We start from the raw sequence: 27,901 nt of genomic DNA, 5'->3' as shown, positions 1-27,901 counted from the left end.
AATTATCACAAGCTGAACACATGGCTTGTCACTGAGTATTGGGTCAATTCACATTTCTGAATCAGTTAGCAAAGCAATTAGAAGAAAACATCAAATAACTGACTATTCTCTTGGTCCACATTTAGTCAAGATTAGGTGGCATGCCTGAGAATCGCTAACAATTAGCACCTGTGCATTTAGCTTGTAACCATATTTGACATCGAGTTTATACCTTTCTCTGGTTTTGGCCTTTTTTGGCAGGGAGAGATATGGAATAGCAGAATGATATTAATAAGCCGCTCCTGTAAAATTGTGATCATTTGAGTTGGTACTACCACAGAGGGCCTTGATGGCCCGACGTAGCATCTACCTGCAACACTTATAGCTTCCTGGGGAACCTGCCGAGCTTTTTGACACGCTCCATCCTGCTTCGGGCCCTTCCTGTGACCGTCTTTTGGTCACATCTCTAAGTGTTGAGGAGAAGGAAAACCCAGAAGTGTGAGGAATCACTTCATGGTAGCTTTTGGATTTTTCAGAGACCATAACATGCAGAACTCTCAGTGCAGCTGCTTCTACTTCCTCAATCTCTCACATTTGTCTGGGAGGAACAGGCACAATGAAGCTCTCTGCACTGAGACAAGGGAGATCCCTGGGCAAAAAGCCAGAAATTTCCCATTGTTTGCCGTATGACAAAATTGTTTAGTTTGGGCTTTCTAGAATTTTGTGGCTATGCCATTATTTATTTATATTTTTAAATTAATAGACTTTTTTTTAGAGCCGTTTCAGGTTTATGGAAAAATTTATCAGAAGGTACAGAGTTCCCATATATCCCCCTCCCTGCACCCCTGGTTTCCCTTATTATTAACATGTTGCATGAGTGTAGTGTATTTGTTGCAATTGATGAACCAGTATTGATATATTATTATTGACTAAAGTCCACTAAAGTTTACATTAAACTTCAGGCTTTGTATTGTATATTCTATGAGTTTTGACAAGTGTATCATGACTTGTATCCACCATTATAGTATCTTACCAGAATAGTTTCACTGCCCTAAACATCCTCCATGCTCTACTCATTCACCTCTCTGCCCCTTCACTCCGTCTTCACCTACTGAAATCATATTCATTCTTCAGGTCTCCACCAAACTGACCTTTTCCCAGGAAACCTTCCCTGGCACTCTGCTCACGTTAGGCTCTAAAGTTACTGGCTTCCTAATACCCCATACTTCCTCTTCACAGTATGTCTCATAGCTGTTATTTCATAGGAATCTATTTGAATTTATCTTCCTCTCTAGACAGTATGTCTCAGAAGGGTAGGATCGCATGTATTTTACTCACTGCTTTATTCTCAGAAGCTGTCGCAGTAATTGGGCATTGCAGGGAACCAATAAATATCTATTGAGTAAATGAATGGATAACAAACATGTTGATATAAATATTACACTTCCAGATAGTAACTATAAATTAAAAAGAAAATCTTTCTTCATCAGTGTACTACTGAAAACGGAAACTTCTGTTATCCACAAAAATTGCCATCTTTTAAGTGGCTCCAGAAAGCTGACAAAGTCCTTTATCAGACACACGTGGCCACATGTACAAGGTTCTTCGTTACCTCACTCATGCTACTTCTCCAGCCTCATCACCTGCCTTATATGTGATGATCCAGTAATGCTGGACTGCACTGCTTGCTATTCCTCACAGGCACTGTGTGGTTTTATAGCCTTGTGACATTGCTCAGTCTTCTTTTACTGCTTGACAGAGCCTCACTGCATGGCAAATCACCTGTCCTTCTTCTTGATACAACTTGGGTGTCATCTTCCCCAGGAAGCCTTCTAGGAACTCCCAGCTGAGGCTAGGTGTATCTCTGTGCTGCCGTATCACTCTGCGTAGCCCTATAGCATGGTGCAAACGTTCGACAAATATTTAACAAATGAGACTGAATATCCTTTACCAAATTACACCAACATCACTGGAATATTTATCTTCTTATCTTCCCTTGAGACTGGGAGTGACATCAGTGACGGAACTGTCTTGTTCACTGCTCTGTCTTCAGTGCCTGGCATGGAATAGCCACCTGACCTAAGTTTACTGAGAGTAACTGAATGATCAATGCCAAACAGTATTAAGCAAGGTCAGATTTACTCGAGTTTTCTATTGAAATAATTACAGCCTCCTTTTTGTTCATCCTTGATAATTTAAGGGCTTATATTAGGAGTTTGGGATTAACATATACACACTACTATATATAAAAGAGATAAACAACAAGGGCCTACTATATAGCACAGGGAGCTATATTCAATATCTTGTAATCACATATAATGGAAAAGAATCTGAAAAAGAACATATGTATATGTATATCTGAATCACTTTGCTGTACACCTGAAACTAACAAACACAACACTGTAAATTAACTATACTTCAATGTAAATAAATAAAGTGTGTGTGTGTGTGTGTGTGTGTGTGACTTTGCTGACTTCCCCAACAGCTGCCAGCAATGTATATCTTCTAGACTGTGAACGGGGTGATATGTCCCAGCTTCAGTCTAAACTGACCTAGGACCACTGAATCAAGGCCTCTGTTGTTAGACATCTCACAAAAATGAGACCAAAAGTAAGATTTGTCCAGGTTCTCTTGGATAGCATCCTAGTTCTTCCTTCACTGACTGACACAATCAGTACTCATCCATTCACTCTCTGAGACATCCCCGCCCGCCACCAAATGTGAGCGCTCCTTCCTCTGCGCTCTACCACACACTGTACACGCTGCCGTAACAGCACTTACCGAGTTGTAGTCAAACCACTTGCTGAAACGTATGTCTCTCCTGTTTGACTGCAAACTCGCTGAGGGCAGGCTCTGTTCCATTAATCTCTAAATCCCAAGAATCTATTCCATGCACACATCAATCAATACTTTTCAAATGAATGAACCAATGACCATATGTGCAATAAGAATAAGTAGAGTGTAGTTATGAATAGGTGTTACAAATATATAAAAAGAAAGAAATCCACACTATTTGCAAAATACAATGTAATCTCCAACACTGGCTCTGGGGAAGAACTGACATTTACTGAATGTCTACTATGTGCCATGCTGGGTTCTAAGCACTTTGTCAGTATTACGTTGTTTCATCTTTATAATAGTCTGTCAAAGTAGATACAATCACCTTATTTTTCAGATGAGGAAACATGAATTCAGAGAACGGGGTGATACATTTAAGAAATGTCTGACACCAAAGTTCCTTTTCCTGCTATTGAGAGATTATTATTTGAAGAGAAAAATATTCAGAATGGGAGAGAATCCATGGAGAAAGATGAAGGGATTTCCGATTAAGGGTCAAAAGTGTTCCTCCCCATGCAAAACTTTGTTGGCCTCAGAACACAAAGTCTCATTCTATCCCCTTGACTGTCCCCGACCATCTCTCTGTATCTAAGCAGATAGAACTCACTCCACCCCAGAGAACCTGGAAGGCCTGTCCTGGTGATAGTTTGCTAGGACTGGGTGACATCAGAGATGCCTTAGATTAGGATCCTTGTCAAAAAATCCTTTCAAAGCTGTGATTACTTAAGTGCATTTTCTCTCTCTCTTTTTTTTTCTGAATTTCCTGAACATTTTAATTTTAGTACAATTTACTGATCTTGCCAAATAGATTTCATAGGGCTGGCCCAATAAAACTACTTAGCAATAATAGATGTAATGGCAGATGAAAAATTTTTAGTTTCTATAGGATCAAGCAAACTTTGTATTATAGTGAGTCATTACTCTGGGTATTTATATATTATTTTCCTCATTATATTGTAAGCTCTTTGAAAGCAGGAACCACATTCTTCTTAGCTGGGCATCCCCAGCATCTGGAACAATATCTTAAACATAACAGGTATAAATAAAAGTCTGTCATTGAATAATGAAAACATATATATGTCTCCCATCTGTTCCTGAAGGTTCTGGAAAGCCTCATAAAATTATACACTTTGAGATGAGGAATACTTTTTCCCATTACACACACACACACACACACACACACACACACACACGTGTGTGTGTATGTGTATGTGTAGAAACTGAGATTCCATATATTGTGAGGGCTGGACCCCACATTTTCTGACTCTCGGTCCTCTCTGTTTGCAATTTAAGCATCTTGGAGGCTAGGTGTTGTCATACATGGCATACCTGGAGAGCCCAGCAAATTTCTAACTGTGAGATTTTTCTCTCTTCAGAGAAATGAGCTTTGCTGACATCTATATACTATGGTAGTTTTAGACACATTAACAAGTAAAAATTAAAAAGCTGGAAGTAGCAAAGCTTTTATGGTTAGATATTAAGATTTCTGGGAGTTGGCCCCAAAGGACTGCAGATGTTTTCTCTGCTTGTCTGTGTTACATAATAGCAGAGAAGCTTCTCAGGAACCCGAGTAGATTTTACTATTGCAAATGATCATGGTTCTGTAGAAGCTCAAGGGAATTAATAAGCTTTAGAGAAGGCAAGTGGCTTCTGTAAGAACAAAATGCAGTAGTGAAGAAAAGTACAGAAAAAAGAGTGCCTGTAACCAACCCTACCCCTACCTTACAGGTTTCCTGCACATTCTAAATCAGCCAAGTCTCCTGAAGCCTGTGTGCTCTGCATTTCTAAGACGGTGAGTGAATAATGTTTACTAAAATGTGGTGTGAAGACCACTGGGAATATACAAGATGATTTTAGGTACTTACTGATGGATATTTTTATTTCAACAGCCATGCATTGTTTTATGGTTAAGTTATGTTTATTAAAATTACTGCATTCTTCTATTTATAGAAGTAAAGCAAATTCTCCTTCTAAAAAACTTATTTCAATATAGAAGTGATTGATTCAGAAACAACAAAGAAACTTCTAGTATAGGTAGTTTTTCATGGATATGAAAAACTATTTCTGATAAATGAAATAATCGTGACTGACATTTAAGAAACACTAGGTTACAGAATAAGTTGACCAAAGTAGTCTTTATCTCCCAACTTCCTTTGTGAAATAAAAGGCTCCCACAGTTGCATTTTCTCAGCATGTGAACCTGATTTAAATTTGAGACTATTTGGATCATTTCTTTTAAGGCTATAAACATAAAACGAAAGTTTTCTGTATTATTTTTCTTAAAAACCCCACAATACTTGGTATAGTAGGTGCTAAATAAAGGCAGCAAGTTAGGCATTTTTAAAGAGCCTGTGGGGCTTCCCTGGTGACGCAGTGGTTGAGAGTCCACCTGCCGATGCAGGGGACACGGGTTCGTGCCCCGGTCCGGGAAGATCCCACGTGCCGCGGAGCGGCTGGGCCCGTGAGCCATGGCCGCTGAGCCTGCGCGTCCGGAGCCTGTGCTCCGCAACGGGAGAGGCCACAGCAGTGAGAGGCCCGCGTGCCGGAAAAAAAAAAAAAAAAAAAAAAAAAAAAAGAGCCTGTGACATGATGTGTATAGAAAATTGGAAACAGATTCCAGAGTTGTAATTGATAGCGTTTGGGAACCGGATGTATGTGCTGGATGATCAGAGAGTGACATCGTAGGTGGAGTCTAGGTTCCCTAAATTAACATTTAATAAGATAACAATATATGAAAATAAATGAATTCTATAATATACTCATAAACTGGTGTCATATTTTTGAGATTCTACATTCAATGTGCACATTCAAAGTAAACCTATCAATCTATCACTGCTTTTATAACACGAGTTATTCACTCTAATGAAATCATCTCATTATATAACGCTAAGAAATACATTAAATTTAGTCACATTTTTTTAAAATGTTGATGTTCACCACATTCTCACCCTTGTCTCATGGGCTTTTCCTGCATTTGCCTAAAAATAACTGTTACTTTAACAGTGAAATGAAATCTCTCAGCTTCCCCGGCTCTCTAAGGGCAGTGGCAGTAAACTTAGCCTGAAAATGTAGTTTTGCCAGCATTTCATTTTGCCGGAAAATGAAATAAAACAAGTGCTCAGGGTAAACATTTTCCGTGTCCATTAACTTGTTTGATTTCGCACGGGTAAAACTTTTAATTTTGTTCCCTGTCACTTCTTACCTGTCTCTATTCATCCCTGCCAGCTTTATTTCCACACAGCAGTCCGTAATAGTAGCCTGCCCAGAGGCTATTCTCAGTCCTGTCTTAGTTCTCTGGACCCTGAGTCAAGAAGAATCTGGAAGTAGCTTGGGGCCTCCTTGCCTTTGACAGGTAAACAAGGTCTGAAATGTGTCTGCTCTCCCCGCGCCCAATATCCTGGGTATGGAGGCAGCCCCTGGGTGTACACTGAGCTGCAGCTTCACACTACCACGAACACCCATCTGTGTGTTCTTCTGTCTTTCCCCTAGTTTATAGCTGGAAAACAGTTCATCATTTTTTCACCCTATTCTCAAATCTGCAAAGTCATAATGTCAAAATGTCAGACTGTGCAGGTGCTATAGCCTGGGGTAATGCCATTCTCCATCCTACTGACACACGATACACACAACCAGCCACAGGCTCTAACCCACAGTCCAGAGGGGGGTACACTTGCTAAACTGTTTGATAACCAAATTCAAAAGACACAACTATTAATTACTTTTACGCCTAGAGTGACCATGCGGCCTAGTTTTCCTGTGATATTTCCCTTCATGCCTGTTCTCCCAGAGTGATAATACGTTTGAGCACTCTCAAAGTTGTACTGATTTAGACAACAAATTGTGGTCACTCTATTTATGTCCTTAGAAAAACCTCTTCACCTCTCTTAAGCCACAATCAAAGGGACTGAACACTATGATTTCTAAAGATCCTTACAGTTCTAACATTCTACAAGAAATAAAGCCCACCTCAAGTATATAGAAAAATAAACAAGGAATTCTGAAAACCAAAACCAAAACAAAACTTTCCTGAAATCCGCCCATCCCGAGTAATAATATGAAGTTTGCTTTAATTTTGGATTCATAGACTAACTTTTCCAGGGATTTTGTGTTTTCACGTGCAGACTGATTTTATGTCTACCCGACCTTACACAGGTGAAGAAAGATAAGTTCTGATGGCCCTGGAGACTTATTTGCTCTCTGTCTCTTGCTTGGCATCGCTTTGCAAGAAGTTAGATGTGCAGGTCTGATCAGCTCAAAGACAGAACAAGCTGATTCCTGTAGCTCCACTCTGAAGGTCCCCTTTCCAACAAGGCTGTTTCCTCAACCAAGAAGCCTCTGTTATTACATAGTGGAGTTGATGTTCCCTGCTTTCCTTTCCAATTTTCTTACAAATATGTGAGTGTGAAGAACGCAGGGTCCTGCTTTGCCAGCATTTTTTGTGGTGCCTTCAGTTGGCCCACTCAGGCATGGTTCTCTGCAGGATAACAATGGATGGGGAAACTGTATAATTTTCTGATCCTCTGTCATTAAATCCCCTTGCATGGCAACAATATAATACACCACGGCAAAACTGGAGTGGTCCTTTCATGGTATCAGTAGTCATTCCATCGGGATGCAAAATTATTTATCATCAATATACCAAGAATGAGGCAGCACAGTTTAACAAGAGGAGTACTGGAAAAACTCTGGCCCCTTTCCCAAGGCTCCCATGCATGTTGAGGCTGTGCAGTCTTGTCGTATAGCCTCCAAATCTGTCTGTTCATCTAGGAAATAAAGGCACCGGAGAGATCAAACTAAATTCTGGCCCCTTAAGCTACCTAAATAAATTGATTGTGGAATCCAGGATTTTAAAAAGAGAAAGCCACTAGAGAAGGAGAGAATATGAATCCCAGATATTATGTCTGGATATGAGCCTGCAATTTCAAGTTCAAGTTGTGAAAAAAATTCACGTCTGCTAAGAGAAGAGTCAGTTCTATAAAATGCTGCTTCTTACGTTCAGATACAGATTTCGTTATCGATGGCTCCTTCAGACAGTTCAGTACCATTAAGGTGCACATCTAGGTCTCAGCCTTGTCACAGGCAGAGTTAAGAGTTGAATAGACCCTGCAGGTCCAACCTCCAGAACTAAGTTGAAGTAAGGAATGGTGTCTTTCTCGGGAAGCCCCAGTGTCTTACATCCAGGAGGTATTTAACAAATACTTAAATGTTGATGAAACCTGATGAAATTTAGGGGCATGTAACATATAGAAGAGGTTTAATATATGTTAAGTTCTTTCACATCTTTTCTTTTTTCACGAAAAGACTGAGCCTCAGCTATTTCACAATGCCTATAACTGGTAAAGCAAGAATTACTGTTTTTTAATTCCACGTGTAGTGATCTGTCTTCTATACTGATATGGGAGTATTGAGGCATATCATACGAGGCATGTCAACAAGAGGAAAGCTACACGAGAGACTTGTACAGAACGTCTTGTGGTATTTTATTCCAGGTCTGTGGAAACTAAAAGGTGGGGGGCATCTTGTCACGATTTTAGTCTCTAATCTTCTTTAACATCAAGCTATACATGTTCCTTTTTAACAGATTTTAAAAGACTAAATGAAATTCAGCTTGAAAATAGTTTTAATGTTATGAAGTTATATCTGGGAGCTTTATAAATGGGAGCAGCAGTTATGTTATCCCCAAATTGCACAGTTAGTTACTATGTCCATGAACCTTTCAAACAAAGGTAACTATACAAATGAGCTACTACCAGAGACACTGGTTTTAATTCACGGAGAATTTCTAGTGTTTGCTTTTGACACAGGAGTATTTTCATTGGAAACTTTTGTTTTCCTTCTACTAATAACAAACAATACAGACCAGAAGTTCTAACTGCTGTTGCATAATTAGTGTCTCCACAGTCTTGGTTTGCCCAGCATGACTGAATTTAAGCCTGTTGTCCTGGCATAATTACTAATAGCACTTCCAGAAGTGAAAGTGGTCACCCTAAGGTGTGCTGGCTGGCTCATCTTGAGATACGGATCCTCTCAGCCTTGGGCAGAGCATGAGCCAGACACTTCCAGCCATCTGTGTATGCATTATGCCGGGAAAACATTACCATTTTTCTCAATGTGCTACGGCATTAATATGGTTGACGCACCAACTGGACAGTGCAGGGCTAGGCAAAGAAAAACTATGGCCCAATTGCAAAAAAAAAAGGGCACAGGAGAAATGTAATGGATTTGTTACTTTCCCCGAGAAACTCTAAGGAATTAGGGACCTATATTTCAAAGTTTATTTGGGGAGTTATAATACTCTAATCAACAATGCTAGTTTTCAAACCAAGCTCATAGATACAGAGAACAGATTGGTAGTTGCCACAGGCAGAGGGTGGAGTTGGGAGAAATGGGTGAAGGGGGTCAAAAGGTACAAACTTCCAGTTATAAAAGAAGCAAGTCATGGGGATATACTGCACAGTGTCATGGCTCTAGTTAACAATACTGTATTGCACATTTGAAAGTTGCTAAGAAAGCAGACCTTAAAAGTTCTCATCATAAGAAAAAAAAATTTTAACTATGTAAGGTGACAGGCGTTAACTAGAATTATTGTGGTGATCATTTTTCAATGTATACAAACATTGAATCATTCCGTTATACATGTGAAATTAATATAATGTTATATGTCAATTAGACCTCAATTTAAAAAAATTACACAAGTCACAACACTGCTGGTTTTTCAATAATAAAAGAGAATTTGGAATCATGAACTTAGGTTTGAATCTTGACTATTGACATGCCCTTTGGCAATTTACTTGCCCTTTCTTTTCTTTTTTTTTTTTTTTTTTTTTTTTGCGGTACGCGGGCCTCTCACTGTTGTGGCCTCTCCTTTTGCGGAGCACAGGCTCCGGATGTGCAGGCTCAGCGGCCATGGCTCACGGGCCCAGCCGCTCCGCAGCATGTGGGATCTTCCCGGACCGGGGCACGAACCCGTGTCCCCTGCATTGGAAGGCAGACTCTCAACCACTGCGCCACCAGGGAAGCCCTTTGCCCTTTCTAATTCTTGGTTTCCTTGTCTATTAGATGGACCTAATTTTAGTTATATCTTATAGGATTATTATGAGGATTAAAATCACACATCAAGAATCTAATACCAAACACTCAAATTGATATTAATAATTATTGTCAAATGATACCTGGTTATGTTATTCCAATAGAACTTACTACACTAACAATGAATGTTCTTGCTTATTTTCCACCATAGGCTGTAACCTTCTTGAGGGCAAAGATGATCTTATTTATCCTAGTATCCAAGAGACAGCAATGATGATTTTGATTCATGGTATGCGGTTAAACAAATGTTTTGAAAGAAAGGTTAAACAAGAAGTAGAAACCTTAGTTTACATTCCTATCTTCTGTGTGAATTTGCTGCACATCTTTGGAAGATTTCCTTCTCTGGACTTCAGAACAAATGTATTCATTATTTTAATAATTTCCATCAAACTGAACAATATTAATTATCAATAATTAATTAAATTACATGAATTAATCCAATTGCAAAAATGCCATATATATATATATATATTTTTTTTTTTTTTTTTTTTGCGGTACGCGGGCCTCTCACTGTTGTGGCCTCTCCCGTTGTGGAGCACAGGCTCCGGACGCGCACGCCCAGCGGCCATGGCTCACGGGCCTAGCCGCTCCATGGCATGTGGGATCTTCCCAGACCGGGGCACGAACCCGTGTGCCCTGCATCGGCAGGCGGACTCTCAACCACTGCGCCACCAGGGAAGCCCCCATATATTTTTTGATCAGTTAAATAAACCCACTTTACTTTTAGGAACTAGAACATACATCACTTTAGAAGTGGATACTTCTAAATACTTAATATTTTTTAATTTAGGAAAAAACTATTTACATGCACAAGGGTATTTGTTCTAGCACTGCTTATAACAGTTAGTAAAAATAACCTATATCTCCAGTGACAGTAAAATGATTAAGGTAAATAGGTTTAGCTACATGATGTAATATTTTGCTGTCACTGAAACCAATACATAAGAAAAACCATAACACACAGAAAAATCTTAAAAATGTTAAAGTGATAAAAAGTGGTATGCAGAATTCATAATTATAATATTTTTGAAACATGCATATGAAAATGAATAAACTAGAATGAAGAAAGTTGGAAATTTTATCTAGTGAAAATAGATTTTTAAAAATTCAGTTATTCAAAGAGTAGTTTTGAAGCAAAACACTGTAAGCTATTACTAACATTTGAAATCATAGGGCATTTTTGAAATGTTTAAACTCATGTTTCTGTATTTTTATAGTATTATCGTTTTATTATTTGTATTTTAGCATAATTATAAAATCTCTTCTGAATATAAAACTTAAGAATAGAGTATAAAAAGACTTATTATATCATGTAAAGCTGGTAACCTAAGTATTATGTTTCAACATTTGTGCAATAAATGGGTATTTAAGATATGTTATAGAGAAATCAATGGTCAGAACCTCAGTAATATGGTGTCCTCTGGTTCCTGAATTGCATTTCACGGGCTGCCTTCCCTAAATTTGCATTATAATAAAATATTCATCCACTTCCGAGCCTTTACTTAAAACTGCCCCATATATTGTTTGGGATAGCTGAGTAGCAAATGTATTAGTGATAGAGCTGCTCATAAGAGGACTCTTTTTCACTTCCACCATCTGCCTCTGCAAACGTGAAGATCTCTGAGTTCACTATTCTTGATTGGTCAATTTAAACATGAGCAACTATTTCACAGTTAAGAAAGCAATGCTCATACCTGCAGACTACTTTTCCTTCTCTGAATGTTGTACCATATGATCCTGCAGTTCCACTCCTGGGCATATATCACGCACTCCCATGTTCACTGAAGCACTATTTATAATAGCCAGGACATGGAAGCAACCTAAATGTCCATCGACAGATGAATAGATAAAGAAGATGTGGTATTGATACATATATACGATGGAAAATTACTCAGCTATAAAAAGGAATGAAGTAATGCCATTTGCAGCAACATGGATGGACCTAGAGAATACCATACTAAGTGAAGTAAGTCAGACAGAGAAAGACAAATATCATATGACATCACTTATATGTGGAATCTAAAAACATGATACAAATGAACTTATTTACAAAACAGAAACAGACTCATAGACATAGAAAACAAACTTATGGTTACCAAAGGGGAAAGGTGGGGGGGGGGTGCGAGAGAAAACTTAGGAATTTGGGACTAACGTATACATACTACTATATATTAATATAAAATAAACAACAAGGACCTACTGTATAGCACAGGGAACTATACTCAATATTTTGTATACTCGGATGAATGGATAAAGAAGATGTGGCACATATATACAATGGAATATTACTCAGCCATAAAAAGAGACGAAATTGAGCTATTTGTAATGAGGTGGATAGACCTAGAGTCTGTCATACAGAGTGAAGTAAGTCAGAAAGAGAGAGACAAATACCGTATGCTAACACATATATATGGAATTTAAAAAAAAAAATGTCATGAAAAACCTAGGGGTGAAACAGGAATAAAGACACAGACTTACTAGAGAATGGACTTGAGGCTATGGGGAGGGGGAAGGGTAAATGGTGACAAAGCGATAAAGAGGCATGGACATATATACACTACCAAACGTAAGGTAGATAGCTAGTGGGAAGCAGCCGCATAGCACAGGGAGATCAGCTCGGTGCTTTGTGACCGCCTGGAGGGGTGGGATAGGGAGGGTGGGAGGGAGGGAGACGCAAGCGGGAAGAGATATGGGAATGTATGTATATATATAACTGATTCATTTTGTTGTGAAGCTGAAACTAACATACCATTGTAAAGCAATTATACTCCAATAAAGATGTTAAAAAAAAAAGAAAAAAAAAATATTTTGTAAGGTGTAATTGCTTTGCTGTACACCTGAAACTAACACAAAGTTGTACTGATAAATCAACTATATTTCAATAAAAAATAAATTTTTAAAATGCAAAATAAATAAATAAATAACATAAAGTAGCCAGTGTTTTATGCCACAACCTTCACTTCCACCTCATAATACAGTACCTCTCTACTTAATGTACCTCTCTACTTACAGTACCTTGTACCTCTCTACTTAATGATATTGACATCATCCTGTCCAAAATCCTTCCATGGCTCCTTACTGACGACTGGATGAAATTACATTTTGTCACTGTTTTCAAGACCCTTGTCAATGAAACTTTAATACCCACCTCCCACTTATCTCCTACAAATTCCTCATGCGCCACAATGAACCTCTCACTGAAATTACCTGCTCTGGGCTCTTTGGTAATGCCCCTGTTACCCCCGAGACTTCCCTTCTTCCCCTAAATTTACGTGTTTTGATTCCAGATATCATTCAAAGTGCAGCTAAAATGCTGCCTTGTTCATGAAGTATTTTTATTCCCGTCAGAAAAGATTTCTTGATTTCTAACCTTCACCTAGAGTTAAACATTTCATAGCATTTAGCACCTTTTACATTGTCATTTTATATCTTTTACTAGACTATTCATTCCTGGAGTATAAACCCCTATGTTTGCTTTATGTAACTATGCCAGAAGTAGAACTAGTACCCTTCTTGGCATATGGTAAATAAGTTGACTTATAAAAATCCCCCTAGTAGTACAAATAATTCTCATGTAACCTTCACCCAGATTCCCCAAGTGGTAACAGGTTACATAAGCAAGTATAATATTCAAGACCAGGGAATTGACTTCAGTTCTAAACTGGTAACTAGTCTACTGAGTTTTTTCAACGTTTTTCAATTTCCCCACTAAAGACCTTTCTCTGGACAAGGATCCAATCTAGGATCGTATACAGCATTTAGTTGTCATGTCACCTTAAGTTTCCTTTCAGACATCTTCAGTCTTCTTTTATGTTTGATGGCTGTCACTTTTGAAGAATACTGGCCAGTTATTTTGTAGAATATTGCTCAATTTGGGTTTGTCTACATCTCTTCCTGATTAAATCTAGATTGCATACTTTTGGTAAGAATACCACAGAAGTTATTTTGAGCCCTCCTAGGGAATCATATCAAGAGGCACATGATATTGATACGTCTCTTATTAATGATGTTCATTTTGATGTTCATCACTTGGTTAAGATGATTTTTGTCTGGCCTCTCCGATATCAAGTTACTGTTTTCTCCTTGGTAACAGCTAAGTGCATTGTAGAGAGATGCTTTCAGAATATGAAAATATCCTATTTCTCATTATTTTAACACACAAATTTTAGCATCCACTGATGATACTTGCCTGAAACAATTATTACTATGACGTTTACCAGATGATGATTTTTTTTCTATTTTCATCACTCTTTCAACACTCACTAATTCAAATTCTACCATGAGGAGTATCTTTCCACCTCATCCCTCATTTACTCATATTCAATTATTTAATTCTACTATTTATTCATGAATATTTTCCACTTAAAATTTCTAATAGAATTAAATATATGTTGAAGCAACACATATATTTTTAGAGACTATATGGTTAGGATTCAGATGGGTACTCTTCTGAATGTCCCATACATTTCAACTCATTAATCTTCAAAGTAACCCTATGAGGTAGGTAATATTTAAAGATGAGGAAATTGAGGCACAGGAAACTTATATAACTTGCCCAAGTCATTCAGAGTTAGGATTAGAACCTCAGCAGTCTGGCTCCAGAGCCCATGCTTTTAACCAAAATACTACATTTCCTCTAATAAGGCTTGGTGAGAATCAGGAGGAATTTCTTTTTCTCTCTCCTGTCATTCACATGTCTGTAGCCAAGATCAGTAAGTGCATAAGGCCTGCTAGGATCTCAGTATCATGGGACCAAGAGGCAGAATTTGCTCACAGGGTGAGGGACTTGGCAAGTTGGAGGATGAAAATCTAGCTGTACAGGCAGATCCTAGCAAGGATGGTAAAGCAATCAGAGATACAACAGGGGATGGTCTCATCATGTCCCATATATGTTCTATTGGTAGTATCTTCCTGCTCTGCTGTCTTAACGAGGCTCATTGCTGTAACTGATCAGGAGTGTGTACCTGGGTGCGGAGTGTGAGAATGGCTACACCTGTGGCAGTTAATGAGTTAAATCTAGAAGGCAGACTGAGAATTGGGAAACTAGGCAGCAACCACTTACACTTAAGAGGAGTTCAGTGATAAGTAATTCAATGATATTTATGATGAAAAGACTTAATATCCAAGTCTAGAAATAGGGCTAGTCAAAACTAGGTGAGATCAGTGGTCTGGAATATCAGGCAAGCAATTAGGCACACTAGAGAGTAGAGAATGAAAACAAAATTTCAGTCCCACACCCGGGCCAGCACAGGAGGAGAAAAAGGAACACTGTAACTTGGAAACCACATAACCTTCAAGGCACCTGTTTCTGGTAGGTGTCATGGCACAGTAATTTCACAGCCAGAGTTTGGCTTGGGGTGATCAGACTTCACACTAAACTTCTTTTGGTGGGGCTGAGACTGCTGAGTTTCTTATTGAATCTGCCAGGAAATGACTCAAGAACTGGATATAGTTGAACCTATAGATGGGGCTCTTTCATTCATTTTTTCTTACATTCATGCATTCACTCTGTATCAAGTGCCTACAGTGAACCATGCATAAATGCAGGGAATAGACCATGATCAAGACGTGATCTACACCCTCAAAAAATTCATATTCTAGTGAGGCAGTGCTCCAGTAATAAACACAGAGTGCACATAGGAGGGAATAGAGACTCAAACTTGTGGTGGTGTGTCTGGGTAGGAGGGTTAAGAGAAGGTTTCATGGAGGAAATAGATCCAGCTGTGAGGATAATCGAGCCTGAGAAATTGAGACAAGCACCCACAGAAGCACACACTTGTTATAAATGCAAAGACATTAAAAAAAATGAAGTGGCCCAGCAAGCAAGATGACTACCTCAGTGAAAGAACATCATCAAGCCACCCCCACTGCCATCTCTGATGAGCATGTTCAGCTATGGTGAAGTGGAAGGAAGGTTAAGCTGTGCAGAGATATTTACAGACCCTTTAATAGCTGTAAAGCATGGCACTGAATGACATTTGTGTAACCCCTTCCCTAATAACAGGGATTAGAGCTGCAAAAGATCTAGGCGGTCATGGAGTTCAATCTCTGGTCATTTCTAATTCTAGACAAGGTATAATAATAATTATTTACATTTGCATAATACTTTATAAAGCACTTTCATAACCATTATTATCTCTTTTGATCTTCACAACAATTTTGTGAGATAAGCAGAAACGATACCATTAAAATCCTTCTTTCCCAGAAGAGGAAACTAAAGGAGCCAGAAAACTTAATGGTTAGAGAAGAAAAAGTTAGGAAGTAGAGCCAAGTCTGGCATAAAGGTTTCTTAACGTCTCATCCAGCATTCTCTCCATATAACAAAACCTTCAATTTGCCATTTAATCAAGGAGCACTTATACTTTGAAATGGAGACTCTGATATTCTTTTAGCAACTCCCTATCTATCTACCTTCTCCTCTCTATGGAAAGCTTATGAGGAGAGAGAGTAGTAGCATCATACAGAGAAAGGCTTTCAAAGTGTGACCCCTCTGGAACCCCCCTCTGAGCATCTCCTGAAGAATTTTTGAAAAAGACACATTCTTCTCCTTACTTCAGGCTTTCTAACTGAGAATCTGGAGGTGTGAGGAATGCATTTTTAACAAGCCGATCTGGGAATTTTGATGCACACTGAAATTTGAGAACTGATTCTACAAAGATTTGGAAGATCTGTCATCATAAAACCCCTCCCCCCAATCAGAATAGATGAAGCAGAAGAAAGGTGAGGAGGAAGTACTCAGTTTCTACCGGAGACGCCTTAGCTCTTCCACAAATTCCATCAACCCTTTTCTTTTGCCTCTTTTAAAAATTTTTGAGATGTAACTGGCATATAACATTGTGTAAGTTTAAGGTGTATAACATGGTAATTGGATGCATTTATATACTGTAATATGATTACCATCATAGCATTAGCTAACACCTCTATCAAGTCACATAATTACCATTTTTTTGTGCTGAGAACATTTAATATCTAGTTTCTCAGCAATGTCAAAGTATATAACTCATGATGGTTAACTGTAATCACAATGCTGTACATTAGATCTCCAGAACTTATTTATCTTCTAACTTCAAGTCTGTACCCTTTGCCTGACATCTCCCCAATTCCCTCATCTCCCAGCCCCCAGTAACCACCATTCTACTCTATTTCTAAGAGTAAAACTTTTTTTGATTCCACATGTAAGTGACATCATACAGTGTTTTCTTTCTCTGTCTGACATCTCATTTAGCATAATTCCCTCATGCTCCATCCATGTTGTCACAAATGGCAGGATTTCCTTCCTTCTTGTGGCTGAATAATATTCCATTTTGTGTGTGTGTGTGTGTGTGTGTGTACATACATATATATATATATATATATATATAACATTTTCTTTATCCATTCATCAGTTAATAGACACTTAGGTTGTTTCCATAGCTTGGTTATTGTGAATAATGCTGCATACACATGGGAATGCAGGTATCTTTTCGATATTCTGTTTTCAACTCTTGAAAAGACATATAAAAACAGGAAGCTTGCTATGCAAATGTTGCTTCAAGAAAACTCTCCTTGGACAGGCTTCTGGTGCTCCAGCCAGGTGTCAGGGCTGTGCCACTGATGGGAAAGCCAAGTTCAGGACAGTGGTCCACAAGAGACCTCCCAGCTCCATGTAATATCAAATGGCAAAAATCTCCCAGAGATCTCCATCTCAGCGCCAAGACCCAGCTCCACTCAACGACCAGCAAGCTACAGGGCTGAATATCCTATGCCAAACAACTAGCAATACAGGAACACACCCCCACCCATTAGCACAGAGGCTGCCTAAAATCATAATAAGACCACAGACACCCCAAAACACACCACCAGACGTGGACCTGCCCAACAGAAAGACAAGATCCAGCCTCAACCACCAGAACACAGGCACTAGTTGCCTCTACCAGGAAGCCTACACAACCCACTGAAACAACCTTAGCCACTGGGGACACCAAAAACAACGGGAACTACGAACCTGCAGCCGGTGAAAAGGAGACCCCAAACACAGAAAGATAAGCAAAATGAGAAGACAGAGAAACACACAGCAGATGAAGGAGCAAGGCAAAAACCCACCAGACCTAACAAATGAACAGGAATAGGCAGTCTACCTGAAAAAGAATTCAGAATAATGATAGTAGAGATGATGCAAAATCTTGGAAATAGAATAGAGAAAATGCAAGAAACATTTAACAAGAACCTAGAAGAACTAAAGATGAAACAAGCAACAATGAACAACACAATAAATGATATTAAAAATTCTCTAGAAGGGATCAATAGCAGAATAACTGAGGCAGAAAAATGGATAAGTGACCTGGAAGATAAAATAGTGGAAATAACTACTGCAGAGCAGAATAAAGAAAAAAAGAATGAAAAGACTTGAGGACAGTCTCAGAGACCTCTGGGACAACGAGAAATGCACCAACATTTGAATTATAGGGGTCCCAGGAGAAGAAGAGAAAAAGAAAGGGACTGAGAAAATATTTGAAGAGATTATAGTTGAAGACTTCCCTAATATGGGAAAGGAAATAGTCATTCAAGTCCAGGAAGCACAGAGAGTCCCATATAGGATAAATCCAAGGAGAAACATGCCAAGACAAATATTAATCAAACTATCAAAAATTAAATACAAAGAAAAAACGTATTAAAAGCAGCAAGGGAAAAACAACAAACAACACATAAAAGAATCCCCATAAGGTTAACAGCTGATCTTTCAGCAGAAACTCTGCAAGCCAGAAGGGAGTGGCAGGACATATTTAAAGTGATGAAGGAGAAAAACCTACAACCAAGATTACCCAGCAAGGATCTCATTCAGATTTGACAGAGAATTTAAAACCTTTGCAGACAAGCAAGAGCTAAGAGAATTCAGCACCACCAAACCAGCTTTACAACAAATGCTAAAGAAACTTCTCTAGGCAGGAAACACAAGAGAAGGAAAAGACCTACAATAACAAACCCAAAACAATTAAGAAAATGGGAATAGGAACATACATATCGACAACTACCTTAAATGTAAATGGATTAAATGCTCCAACCAAAAGACATAGATTGGCTGAATGGATTCAAAAACAAGACCTGTATGTATGCTGTCTACAAGAGACCCACTTCAGACCTAGGGGCACATACAGACTGAAAGTGAGGGGATGGAAAAAGATATTCCATGCAAATGGAAATCAAAAGAAAGCTGAAGTAGCAATTCTCGTATCAGAAAAAATACACTTTAAAACAAAGACTATTACAAGAGACAAAGAGGACAGTACATAATGATCAAGGAAGCAATCCAAGAAGAAGATAAAACAATTGTAAATATTTATGCACCCAACATGGGAGCACCTCAGTACATAAGGCAAATGCTAACAGCCATAAAAGGGGAAATTGACAGTAACACAATCATAGTAGGGGACTTTAACATTCCACTTTCACCAATGGAAAGATCATTCAAAATGAAAATAAATAAGTAAACACAAGCTTTAAATGATACATTAAACAAGATAGACTTAATTGATATTTATAGGACATTCCATCCAAAAACAACAGAATACACTTTCTTCTCAAGTGCTCATGGAACATTTTCCAGGATAGATCATATCTTGCATCACAAATCAAGCCTTGGTAAATTTAAGAAAATTGAAATCATATCAAGTATCTTTTCTGACCACAACACTATGAAACTAGATATCAATTACAGGAAAAATATGTAAGAAATACAAACACATGGAGGCTAAACAATGCACTACTTAGTAACCAAGAGATCACTGAAGAAATCAAAGAGAAAATCAAAAAATACCTAGACACAAATGACAATGAAAATACAACGACCCAAAACCTATGGGATGCAGCAAAAGCAGTTCTAAGAGGGAAGTATATAGCGATACAATCCTACATTAAGAAACAAGAAACATCTCAAATAAACAACCTAACCTTATACCGAAAGCAATTAGAGAAAGAAGAACAAAAAAACCCCAAAGTTAGCAGAAGGAAAGAAATCATAAACATGAGATCAGAAATAAATGAAAAAGAATTGAAGGAAATGATAGCAAAGATCAATAAAACTAAAAGCTGGTTCTTTGAGAAGATAAACAAAATTGATAAACTATTAACCAGATTTATCAAGAAAAAAAGGGAGAAGACTCAAATCAATAGAATTAGAAATGAAAAAAGGGGAAGTAACAACTGACACTGTAGAAATACAAAAGATCATGACAGATTACTACAAGCAACTCTATGCCAATAAAATGGACAACCTGGAAGAAATGGACAAATTCTTAGAAATGCACAACCTTCTGAGACTGAACCAGGAAGAAACAGAAAATATGAAGAGACCTAAAACAAACACTGAAATTGAAACTGTGATTAAAATTCTGCCAACAAGCAAAAGCCCAGGACCAGATGGCTTCACAGGTGAAATCTATCAAACATTTAGAGAAGAGGTAACACCTATCCTTCTCAAACTCTTCCAAAATATAGCAGAGGGAGGAACACTCCCAAACTCATTCTACCAGGCCACCATCACTCTGATACCAAAACCAGACAAAGATGTCACAAAGAAAGAAAACTACAGGCCAATATCACTGATGAACATAGATGCAAAAATCCTCAACAAAATACTAGCAAACAGAATCCAAGAGCACATTAAAAGGATCGTACACTATGATCAAGTGGGGTTTATCCCAGAAATGCAAGGATTCTTCAATATATGCAAATCAATCAGCGTGATACACCATATTAACAAATTGAAGGAGAAAAACCATATGATCATCTCAATAGATGCAGAGAAGGCTTTCGACAAAATTCAACACCCATTTATGATAAAAATCCTCCAGAAAGTAGGCACAGAGGGAACTTTCCTCAACATAATAAAGGCCATGTATGACAAAGCCACAGCCAACATCATCCTCAATGGTGAAAATCTGAAACCATTTCCACTAAGATCAGGAACAAGACAAGGTTGCCCACTCTCACCACTATTATTCAACATAGTTTTGGAAGTTTTAGCCACAGCAATCAGAGAAGAAAAAGAAATAAAAATCCAAATCGGAAAAAAAGAAGTAAAGTTGTCACTGTTTGCAGATGACATGATACTATATATAGAGAATCCTAAAGTTGCTACCAGAAAACTGCTAGAGCTAATCAGTGAATTTGATAAAGTGGCAGGATACAAAATTAATGCACAGAAATCTCTGGCATTCCTATACACTAATGATGAAAAATCTGAAAGTGAAATTAAGAAAACACTCCATTTACCCCTGCAACAAGAAGAATAAAATATCTAGGAATAAACCTACCTAAGGAGACAAAAGACCTGTATGCAGAAAATTATAAGAGACTGATGAAAGAAATTAAAGATGATACAAATAGATTGAGAGATATACTATGTAATTGGATTGGAAGAATCAACATTGTGAAAATGACTCTACTACCCAAGCAATCTACAGATTCAATGCAATCCCTATCCACTACCACTGGCATTTTTCACAAAACTAGAACAAAAAATTTCACAATTTGTATGGAGACACAAAAGAACCCAAATAGCCAAAGCAATGTTCAGAAAGAAAAACGGAGCTGGAGGAATCAGGCTCCCTGACTTCAGATTATACTACAAAGCTACAGTAATCAAGACAGTATGGTACTGGCACAAAAACAGAAATATAGATCAATGGAACAGGATAGAAAGCCCAGAGATAAACCCACACACATACGGTCACCTTATGTTTGATAAAGGAGGCAAGAATATACAGTGGAGAAAAGACAGCCTCTTCAATAAGTAGTGCTGGGAAAACTGGACAGCTACATGTAAAAGAATGAAATTAGAACACTCCCTAACACCATACACAAAAGTAAACTCAAAATGGATTAAAGACCTATATGTAAGGCCAGACACCATCAAACTCTTAGAGGAAAACATAGGCAGAACACTCTATGACATAAATCACAGCAGGATACTTTTTTTTTTTTCTTTTTTGTGGTACGTGGGCCTCTCACTGTTGTGGCCTCTCCTGTTGCAGAGCACAGGCTCTGGACGCGCAGGCTCAGTGGCCATGGCTCACAGGCCCAGCTGCTCCGCGGCATGTGGGATATTCCCGAACCGGGGCACGAACCCGTGTCCCCTGCATCAGCAGGTGGACTCTCAACCACTGCGCCACCAGGGAAGCCCCAGCAGGATACTTTTTGACGCACCTCCTAGCGAAATGGAAATAAAAACAAAAATTAACAAATTGGACCTAATGAACCTTAAAAGCTTTTGCACAGCAATGGAAACCATAAACAAGATGAAAAGATAACCCTCAGAATGGGAGAAAATATTTGCAAATGAAGCAACTGACAGAGGCTTAATCTCCAAAATTTGCAAGCAACTCATGCAGCTCAACATCATAAAAGCAAACAACCCAATCCAAAAGTGGGCAGAAGACCTAAGTAGACATTTCTCCAAAGAAGATATACAGACTGCCAACAAACACATGAAAGAATGCTCAACATCATTAATCGTTAGAGAAATGCAAATCAAAACTACAATGAGATATCATCTCACACCGGTCAGATTGGCCATCATCAAAAAATCTACAAACAATAAATGCTGGAGAGGGTGTGGAGAAAAGGGAACCCTCTTGCACTGTTGGTGGGAATGTAAATTGATACAGCCACCACAGAGAACAGTATGGAGGTTCCTTAAAAAACTAAAAATAGAACTACCATATGACCCAGCAATCCCACTACTGGGCATATACCCTGAGAAAACCATAACTCAAAAAGAGTCATGTACCACAATGTTCATTGCAGCTCTATTTACAATAGCCAGGACATGGAAGCAACCTAAATGTCCATTGACAGATGAAGGGATAAAGAAGATGTGGCACATATATACAATGGAATATTACTCAGCCATGAAAAGGAACAAAACTGAGTTATTTGTAGTGAGGTGGATGGACCTAGAGACTCTCATACAGAGTGAATTAAGTCAGAAATACAAATACCGTCTGCTAACAGATATATATGGAATCTAAAAAAAAAAAGGTCATGAAAAACATAGGGGTGAGACAGGAATAAAGATGCAGACCTACTAGAGAATGGACTTGAGGATATGGGGAGGGGGAAGGGTAAGCTTGGACAAAGTGAGAGAGTGGCATGGACATATATACACTACCAAACGTAAAATATATAGCTAGTGGGACGCAGCCACATAGCACAGGGAGATCAGCTCGGTGCTTTGTGACCACCTAGAGTGGTGGGATAGGGAGGGTGGGAGGGAGGGAGATGCAAGAGGGAAGAGATATGAGGACATATGTGTATGTATAACTGATTCACTTTGTTATAAAGCAGAAACTAACACACCATTTAAAGCAATTATACTCCATTAAAGATGTTAAAAGAAAAAAAAAAGAAAGAAAACTCTCCTTGGCTCTGCTTCTAATGAGACTGCCACCCATTACACCATACTTTTATATAAACTCCATATCTGCCCTTGCATGGGCTATGACATCAGATCCAAGGTTTTCTGGGAAGAGGTTGAGGAAACATCTCACCCTCCCCAAAGGACTCTGATAGGTAAGTAAATGTGCAAAGCTCTGAGGAAAACCCCAACAGAGAATAATCACCCAAGCTGTCACTGTTTGGCACAGAACTTGGGCACATAATCTGGGTACACATTAGAGGTCATGATTAAAAAAACAGGAGTTTTTTAGAGGCACATAGGATTCTGGGGGATAACGGAGAGTAGTGGGCATATGATAATTTGATAACCTGAGTTTGTTAGATCTTTACCCCACCTTCATTTTCAGACATCTGGGATCTGCACACTTTACCTCCTATGCCAAACAGTTTGCCTCTCCACTGCTGGCTCCACTCAGGTTGATTGGAAATGACAAAGCCTGGGCCTTTCCCAAAATGACCCTCAATGGTGACCTCTTCGAGGACATTGTCTCTTTCATTGTGGGGGCTCCCCCAGTCTGAGCAGGCTTGCAGGATTTAGTGACAGTGAAAGGCATATGACTGTAAAGCCTTAGTATAGGCTTTGGGCCATTTTGCCAGGATGCAAATTATCAGTAAACCAAACAGCCAGTCTGGAAGAGATGTAAGGCATGTAAAATCACATTGCATCATATCAGAAATGTAACAACAATTTTCCACAGTTAATCACTAACCACAAATTGCAGACTGTAGCCCCCAAAGCAGCAGATACTTCTAATTTGTTCTAGATGACTGACCACACACACTGATTTGACTATACATGCTGGAAGGAACTGCAGTTAATTGTCAATGGTAATGAAGCTTATATTGACTAGTTAGGCAGAAATGAAGAGCAAAATTCAAAGCTGTTTCAAGAAAAGATTGAAATGATACTGAAAGCTGGTGAACTACGGAGCTATTTGCAGGTCTGTCAAATGAACATTAGTATGAGAAACGTGCTAGTAAGATTCTCTTCTATATCATAATTACAAAAGGAGAATAATCGTGCACCCTCCATTTACTAAGGTCTGAATTTATAAATCTAGGACCATAGTTAGATAAATAAATTTGCACCGCAGCCTAGTAGAAGGTGCAATGAAAGCAATTTGATTTACATTAAATATTCCCAACTGAATAATACTAATGAAAGGCTAGAGGGAAAAAAAAAAAGGCAGGACAAGAAAAAATGATACTGAGACTTAATAGCAGTGCATTACAAACAGACAGAGAGACATTAACAGCCAGACATTCTGTGCAGCAAACCATTATTTATGACAAGGTCACCTTTGCTGTAAGTAGATACGCAGCAACCATTGAGTTATAGGCTGGTGGGGACCTTAAAAGTTACAAAATCCATCCCCTTCATTTTACAGCTTCTTCAACTGAAGCCCAGAAATAGGGAATGGAAGAGGAGGGAAGAAACTAACAGTTATTAAGTATCTATTGTGGAAAAATACACATTGCTATGCTTTTCCCAGACCCCACTCATTCAATCCCCAGATAAGCCTTGAAAGGCAGGTGTCACTGTCCCAGGACACGAGAGAAAACTAAGGCTTCAGAAAAGTGGCAGAGCTCATCCTGTCACTCCATGCTGTCCTGCAGGAATGGAATCATGGCTGGTCCATTTGATGAACCAGTGCCAGTGCTAAGCCTGGACTCCAGTCTCAGGAATTTGTTTATTCTTGACCCAGAAATCAACCCATAACAATTCTATCAGAGACACTTTCTAAAATCTCAAAAGTAATATGCAAGCATTTGATGACCGTTGGGTTTTAAGACAGGGTAAGTTCAAAATATCCCAGAATAGTCATATATCTACATGCCAATTTAGAACTAAGCAAGTCCACTAGAGTACACTGATCAATAATGCTGGCCCCCCACTGACTGAACACCAACTATATGCTTGGCTCTATAATAATAGCAATTTATTTTTATTAATACCTGAGAGTATAACCATTATCAGCCTTGCAGATAAAAACATCAATGCATTGCAGAGTGGTTAAGTGACTTTCACAAGGTTACATGCTCAAGAAGTGGCAAAGCCAGATTTAATACCCAGGTCTATAGGCTCCAAAGGCCCTGTTTTTGCTTCTCTACTGCTCAGATCTCTTGACATTCCCTAAATCTCCACTGAATTCCCATAACATTCTCAGTCTGAATAATTCATGTGGACCTTGACCTTGTTATATATCCTGTTATATAAACCTTTCCAATGATTTTTCCTCTGTGCCAGCCCTATGTCCCCAAGAAGATGGCAAGCTTGGATACCTCTTTATATTCTCCTCAACATCAAGGATGGTACTGCACATACTGCTGACACAGCCCATATCAGTAGTGATACTGGTGGCAAAGGGCTGCTATAGGCAAGCTCTGGGCAAAGGGTTCCCAGCATCCACCCTCAACCCTGGCTTTTTTTTTTAGTTAGTTTCTTCACATGCTCAGAACCTCCTGAGGCCTTCAAGAGGGAAGCACACTTACAAGGTCTAGAGGAAGTGGTTCATGGATAAACCATAAGGGTCTGATAATATCCAGTTGACCTGGGACCCAACTTTGTCTATAAACATCCCAACCTTTGTAGGATAGATGGAAACAGGAGCCAACTGACTTCAACTGACTGGATCTCCCACATGATTCTGTTTAAAAAGTTTTGTAACCTTTATTTATCTCATTTCCTCATCTCTCTCATACCACATTTCTCTCAACTGATTTTCTCCTTTGCAGGTACTGCACAACCCAGAATCCAGTCTAGAGGAAGAGCCGGTGACAGTGAGCCTTGGTCTCTGGGGAAGGCAACAGAAATTAAGAAAACTCTTCAAAACAGAGAAGCAGCAGATAGATCTTCCTCCACTAATGAGACCAAAATGGAAAACTATAAGTAGACAAGTACTTAATGACACCAATCAGTGGTCCAAGGGCAAGGAGTAATAAAATTTAGGTACAGATTTAAATTCAGAATAAAATCAAATTCATTTTGAGAAACAAGCTTGAAGGGAAACTTCCTTGAATTAAGTGATCTGAAATTTTAAGTTCTCCTTATTTTGGTTTCCCACTGGGGTTAGAAGCAGACTATTAGGAGGAAATAATATCTTTCAAAAATGTTCCTTTTCCTCTTTTTAGCCTTGCATATAAAAATTCTGTATAATTTGATCTTAAAAATATTCAAATATCATAAAAGTAATTGTATTTTTCTTGCCTTGATCAAAAATGGGTATTCTTAGCTACAAAGTTTGATATGCTTAATGGGTTTTAATATATGTTAAATAAGACTTCATTTCAAGTTACCTTGCTGAATTGAAATCTGTCGAACAGACACCTACTGTTTGAGATAAAATTACCCAACTCCATCACCAATAAGCATAAAATCTTGAAATGAAACCACTTTTCTTTTTAACCTTTTACTTATAGAAAGTTTCAGACATATACAAAGAGAGACAGGATCATATAATGAATCCCCATTTATCCATCACCGGCTTCATTACTCTTCAAAATGTTGCCAGTCATCTTGTCTCACCTAAACTCTCTCTCTCTCTTGCTCTAGTATTTTAAAGCAAATCCTTTACATCAAGGCACTTTACCTGCAATACATTATTATTTATTTCTAATAGCTATTTAAAAAGATATATTTTATAATATCATAATCACACCTAGTAAAGTATTAAGAATCATTTATTAATATTATGTAATACTTATTTGATATTCAAAAGTTGGTAAAACCAGTTTTCATTGTGAAGTGTAGTCAGGATGTCTCTGGTATGGTAAGATGAGGAATTATCACTAATGTGGCCAGGGTTAGCCAGACAGGGACACTTCACTGAGAAGCTTCTTTGACTACTTATGTCTGGGATAGAAAACAGCTTCCTGACTTTGTTTCCTGGATGACCTATGATCACCCACCTTGCTTTATTCTCTGTTTTCTGAATTAATGTTCCAAAGTTCTAAGTAACCATTGTGATTTGACTTTCTGTTTTTGACATACACTCCTGTATGAACACTTGTTCTAGATTGCTTCCTTGGTTCTAGCATTTCAGTTAACCTCTGATCTTCATTTTCTATGGAGACAAAATAATCAAATGGTAAGTCTCTGGCATTAGCTTAGGTTAAACAAGTTTTGGTTTCTCCATTTACTACCTATGTGACTTTGGACAATTTTTCCAGCCTCTCTGTGTCTCAGTTCCTTCATTTGTAAAATGAATATAATAAGACTACTTATCTCAAAGAGTTGTTTGAGAATTAGAAGAAATGACCCTTTGCTGAGAGACTAGTATACAGTAAGCACTCAAGAAATGTTGACCATTATGGTCCCCCTTGCTTCCAGCCTTTGCAGTGAGTTTCCTAATCCTCAGATTCCCTCCACTCCTCTTTGTCCTCTTTAGCATGTCCCAACAAACACCTCAACTCAGGTGTTATTTCCTCTAATTCTTAAAAACTCTTTGAGATAAGTAGTCTTATTATATGCACTTTACAATAAGTTTCCAGAACTCCTGATCTCTTGTTATATGGCTGCAATAACCATTTTCTGTACATTCACACATCAAAGCTAATGTAA

General features: G+C 38.4%; 1 protein-coding gene and 1 long non-coding RNA gene across 3 annotated transcripts in view; one reads left to right on the top strand and one right to left on the bottom strand.

Moving 5' to 3' along the window:
* Positions 1 to 26,269, top strand: part of LOC309965420 — a 252,681-nt gene extending 226,412 nt beyond the window's left edge. The window contains exons 4-5 of the long non-coding RNA XR_014326387.1: positions 4,546 to 4,609; positions 26,077 to 26,269. This is a non-coding gene — a long non-coding RNA (uncharacterized lncRNA). The remainder of the gene's footprint in view (positions 1 to 4,545; positions 4,610 to 26,076) is intronic.
* The window catches only part of GRM5 (glutamate metabotropic receptor 5), a gene marked incomplete at both ends in the record, with an annotated part of 544,042 nt that overhangs the window by 234,277 nt on the left and 281,864 nt on the right, over positions 1 to 27,901 (bottom strand). The window lies entirely within an intron of this gene.

This window comes from Leucopleurus acutus (genome assembly GCF_964270905.1).
Source record: "Leucopleurus acutus genome assembly, chromosome: 8".
NCBI lineage: Eukaryota > Metazoa > Chordata > Mammalia > Artiodactyla > Delphinidae > Leucopleurus > Leucopleurus acutus.
The sequence above is the reverse complement of the archived record's forward strand: the minus strand, read 5'-3'. Positions and strand labels throughout refer to the sequence as shown.